We start from the raw sequence: 5,873 nt of genomic DNA on the forward strand, positions 1-5,873 counted from the left end.
AGCTCTCTGAGATTGAAGTTTTCTTTGTGGAGAGGTTTTAAATTATGAATTCAACTCTAAAAAATATAAGTTTATTTAGATTATGCCAGTTTATAGATTGTGTTTTTCTAGGACTGTGTCTGGCCTGAAATTTCACATTTATTTATATAAAGTTCAAACATATACTTTTGCTGTTTCTTTATTATCTGTAGGATCTGTAGTAATACCTCCATTTTGAGGTCCAATACTGGGAATTTATACCTTCTCTTTTCTTAATCAGTTGTATTTGTTAAATTGCATCTTTGTCAGTTGTTTTAGTTTTTTCAAAGGGACAGTTTTTGACTTTGATTTTATTACATTTACTTTTTGTTTCATCAATTTTTCTCTTCTGGTCGTAATTTTTTTCTTTTTATTCTCTTGGGTTTAATATGCTTTTTATCCCTATACCCTTGAGACAGATACGTACACCAAGGTTTTAGCCTTTTTCTCTCCTAATACATGTATTTAAAGGTACAACTTCCCTTCAAGTATGATAAAACTGAAAGTGTTAGTTGCTTGGTCGTATCCAACTCTTTATGACCCATGGACTGTAGCTTGCCAGGCTCCTCTGTCCACAGAATTCTCTAGGCAAGAATACTGGAATGGGTAACCATTCCCTTTTCAAGGGATCTTCCTGACCCAGGGATTGAACCCAGATCTCCCACATTGTGGGCATTCTTTACCATCTGAGCCACCAGGGAAACCCCGGTAGTAGCCTAAAGTTTTAATATGCTGTGTTTTCACAATCATCTACTAAACATATTTTATAATTTCCCTTCTTATTCCTTCTTTGACCCATTAGCTATTAATGTTGCCTAATTTTTAAGGATTTGAGGATATTTTGTGTCTTGTACATCGATTTCTAGTGTAATTTCTCTGAACTCAGAGAATGTATTCTGCATGGCTTCAGATTTTTGGAACTTACTGAAACTTTATAAGGTAGCTTATAGTATGTGGATTAACTTTATAATGTTCCATGTGAACTGGAAATATGTATTCTACAGAATCTTTTAATCAATCAGGTTAGGTTTGTGCAAATCTTCTATATTTTACCTCACATTCTGTCTGCCTGTTTTATCAGTTACTGAAAGAAATGTATTTAAATCTCCCATTTGGTTGTGGATTTTTTATTTTTCTTTTCTTGATTTCTGCAGTGTATCAGCACAGTCATGGAAATAATTTAAAATATATTCCTGTTGGATGAGTCTCTCAATATTGAGTTCTTTTTTAAAAAAATTATTTCTTTTTAATTTAAAGATAATTGCTTTATAGTATTGTGTTGATTTCTACCAAACATCAACATGAATCAGCCATAGGTTGACCTTTTGGAGTTTTAAGCAGGAGGTGTCAGAAAAGTTACCACAGGGATATCTGGATTGTGGTGGCCGAGTGTTCATAGTCACATTGCTGTTTGATCCTTGGATGTCAGCTCTTCCTATAATTGTGAAGCAGAATTCACCAACATTGAGTTCTTGAAAAGATGGGTTTTTCAGTCTTCCATCACAGTAGAAGTATTTACATTTTCCAAATTTCTCTTTAGTTTTTTTTTTTAACCTTTTATATTAGAGATGTGGATCTTGTGGTTTCTATTAATGGGGACAAATAATGGCTTTCTCAATATTCCATGAACTGAGAAATAACAGTTTGGTGGGAGAAGAGCTCTCACAGACTTATGTAGAACTGTGAGACCAGAGAATGTGTTTCTGAAACTCAGTCTTTGACTCTGTCATGTCCTGTTTGGGTTAGATTTTTTTAAATTGTAGTTGATTTGCAGTATTGTGTTAGTTTTAGGCATAAAGCAAAATGATTCAATTATGCATTACATACATATATTCTTTTTCATATCTTTTCCATTATAGGTTATTATAAGATATTGAGTATAGTTCCATGTACTGTATAGTAGGCTCTTGTTGTTTATTTTATATATAGTAGTGTGTGTCTATTAATCCCAAACTCCTAATTTATCCCTCCTACTTTTACCCTTTGGTTAAGCTTCCCAGGTGGCTCAGTGGTAAAGAATCTACATGCCAATGCAGGAGACTGGGTTTGATTCCTGGGTCAGGAAGATCCCCTGGAGAAGGAAATGGCAACCCACTCCAGTATTCTTGCCTGGGAAATTCCATGGACAGAGGAGACTGGCAGGCTACAGTCCATGGGGTCACAAGAGAGTCAGACACGATTTAGCTACTAAAACAGCAGTGACCACCAGATAGTTCTCCAATGTCTGTGAGTCTGTTTCTGTTTCGTAAATAAGTTGTTGGTATCATTTTTCAGATTCCACATTTAAGTGATATCATATGATATTTGTCTTTCTCTGACTGACTTCACTTAGTATGACAATCTCTTGGTCCATCCATGTTGCTGCAAATGCCATTCTTTCATTCTTTGTTTTGTGGCTGAGTAATATTCCATTAATGATATTACATCTTCTTTATCCATTCCTCTGTCAATGGACATTTAGGCTGCTTCCATGTTTTGGTTATTGTGAGTAGTGCTTCTGTGGATATTGGGGTGCGTATATCTTTTCAAATTAGAGTTTTGTCCAGATACATGCCCAAGAGTGGGACTGCAGGATCATATGGCAACTCTTGTTTTTGTTTCTTGAGGAACCTCCATGCTGTTCTCTATAGTGGTGGTAGCAATTTACATTCCCACCAACAGTGAAGGAGAATTCCTTCTTCAAGTCTGAGTTTGGTTTGTTTGGGGGGCTGTTTTGGATCTCGCGTTCTGTACATGCATCTGTGCATGAAGATGGATTCTCCTTGTAGAGAATCATAGTTATTAGTTATTAGTCTTTACATGCATCTGTGCATGAAGATGGACTCTCCTTGTATAGAATCATAGTTATTAGTTGAGAGTTTTTGAAGTTGAAGATATCATTTCTGGTGGCAGTTCAGAGCTAAGTATGCACACGCCTTCCCCTCCTGGTGTCTGAAAGGGACCGGCTGCCTTTTCTGCAGAATGAGTGTTAGGATTGCATTTCCCTAAATAGTGATTAACTTCAGATTTTTTGCTTCAAAATTACTAGAGATTGCTTCCCAAAGTATTTTGTAGGTGCTCTCAGTATGGTTAACACGTGCTGTGCTGTGCTTAGTCGCTCAGTCGTGTCCAACTCTTTGCGAACCCATGGACTGCAGCCCATCAGGTTCCTCTATCCACGGGATTCTCCAAGCAAGAATACTGGAGTGAGTTGCCATTTCCTCTCCAGGGAATCTTCCCAACCCAGGAATCGAACCCAGGTCTCCCGCATTGCAGGCAGACTCTTTACCGTCTGACCCACCAGGGAAATCACATGGTTAGCATACTTAATATGTTAAATAGCAAGGCCGTGGGATGTGCAGTGATAGGGGAGGGTTCCTGGGTGAAAGAGCAAAGTTAAACAACCAGGTTTATTTACTGGGTTACTTTCTTAGACCAGAGTGTGTCTTTACACTACACATTGTCGTTCTCCAAGACAGGAATGAAGGCAGCATTTCTCAAGTGAATCTGAACTCTGCCGGCCCTTATCTTTCTTCCCAGTTCAAAGGAAATTCACACTTAAAAAAGAGAAAAACCACAGGTTTGATGCTGTGCTTGGGAGAAGCAGGGTGGTGGGGTTATGTTGGGGTTGAGGGGAGGGTGATGTGGTGAGGAAGTGTTGGACAAGACAGCCCCAGAGGAGAAGACGAATTTCTTTCCTTTTCACTCATAGTCATTTTCAGTGTTGTCATGCTCAGAAATGCTTTTCTTGTTAGTGTGGGATGTTTGTTGTTGTTGCTATTCTGACGTTAAGCCCTTAGGGGAAACAGTTCTATAGAAACTAAGCAGTCAGCCAAACCAAATGCTCACAACACCTCCATCTTCACTTGGGAGTTAAGCATAGGGGATGGAAGGAAAGCAGCATTGGCAATAACACCCCTGGGGGAAATCCCTTTGTCTGAGAATGGATACCCTCCGACTTTGAATTCACCTGGGTGTGTGGCTTTCTGGTGGTACCTGGCGTGTGGGGCTTGGAATGATCCTGAGCGATCCTGAGTCCAGACAAACCTCTCCTCCAAGGATGAATTCCAAAGACAAATCACACGGGATCATGCCTGTTCCCTTATTCGAGAGCAGCCATAACAGGAAAAAGCAGTTGCAGTGAGTCAGCCCTGGGGGCAAGGGAGATAGTGGTTATTTAATTATGTAATCAATCAGTGTCTTAAAACACGCTTTGATGAAGTCTTCCCTTATGAGATCACAACATCTATGAGTTGCTAAATGTTTATCACTGGTGGTATGTGTGTGTGTGTGTGTGTGTGTGTGGCTGAAAATGGGGGAAGTGTTCCCCTCTATTTAGTCCCCTTAAGTCTAGCACAGAATAACAGCTCCTTGTGGCTGTCGGAGATGATGGTGACAAAGGTCAGAGGGAATTGGGCATCCAATTTGGCAATGGTGATGTAGCCGACTATTTAAGGTATTGGAATTAAAGGGAAAAAAAGAACAGTTGGGGTTATCGGGGAGAGAAATCAGACACTAACAGACAGCAAACCTCCCCAGGGCCGGCCGTCTCTGTCATTCTGAGCAGAGCTTCTCCAGTGAACTTGGGTGGCGATGGTGGGGGCAGTGGGCAGGCTGTTATGTTCCTTGACTCTTCCAGAGAAATTTCATAAATAGTTTGCACAGTGTGTCAATCTGGGCATCTGGGAAGCATCACGCGTTCTTGGCATCGAAGCTCCCGGTGACATCCATCCGTCGCCCCTCCCCTAAGGAGAAGGGCTTGAGTTCCTCTATTTAGAGTGCTGGATATTTTGGTGTCTGTTATTTAGAATGTGGGGATCTCTCTTCAAGCCGAGCTTATTTTGGTCCCCAAATAATCAAAGCCAGGCTCCCTCTGGGAGGTGGCATGTTGGTGGCTGGAGAGCTCATGTGGAACCTACTACCCCTGTACAAATCTCATCATTATCATGCTGGTGAAGGAGCGGGGGTCTGGATGGAAGTTATTAGGGAGGAGTCTAGCCTGATAATTTTGATCATATCTAAGGCAATGCTGGGAATGCAAGTTCACTTTCTCTGGGATACACAACATAAAACTATGGGTCCTTTGACAATGTTTTGGCTCAATTTTTGGCAAGGGAGATGACGAAGTAGGCACTGGGGTAAGTTACCGTCAGTTTTTAATCCTAGCACTAAACCTAGTTTCTATCTGAGCACCGAGTGGTGGTGTGATTTTTGGCAGGACTTCAACCCTCTTTATGATAGTTGGTTTTATCCTTTCCTGCTGCATACAGGTGGGAGAGGACCTACTGCAGAAGTTGTGAGACAGATCTTGAAAAGTTAAAGACCCGAAAGACTGACTTCCTCCTTTCCTCTCCCATCTGCTGCTTGCCGTTGCCGTCTTCCTCATTATCATTGTCATCACCACCGCTTCCTAAACCGCCTTATCTCCAGCCACGTTAACTTCCTGTACCCATCATTCATCTGATGTGCCATTATTGTCAGTCTTACTGAAACAAGTAATTCGATCATGACATCATTCTAATGAAACTTTTAACTGGTGCTCAGTATCTCTGCAGCCCTGTGCCCAAGGTCTTTTTCAAGGGGATCCGATTCTTCCCTGATTTCCGCGCCCAGTGCTACCTGAGACTGTGGACTCTTGCTTGCTTGTGCTCAGGGATGCCTTACCTCTGTACCATTGTCCTCAGTGCCCGCTTCCCCCCACCACAGAAACGCTTTCCCTTCCTCTCCTTACCTATAAATGCTACTCAGCCTTCACCATGTAGTTGAGATGTTACCTTCCTCACCCAGAAGCGTCATCTTCCTCTCCTCTCTTCCTCCAGCACTTAATCTGTTCTTTCATCAGGTCACATCACATTTTTCTCAGTGAAAAGTGAAAG

This window comes from Dama dama, chromosome 5 (genome assembly GCF_033118175.1).
Source record: "Dama dama isolate Ldn47 chromosome 5, ASM3311817v1, whole genome shotgun sequence".
Lineage (NCBI taxonomy): Eukaryota > Metazoa > Chordata > Mammalia > Artiodactyla > Cervidae > Dama > Dama dama.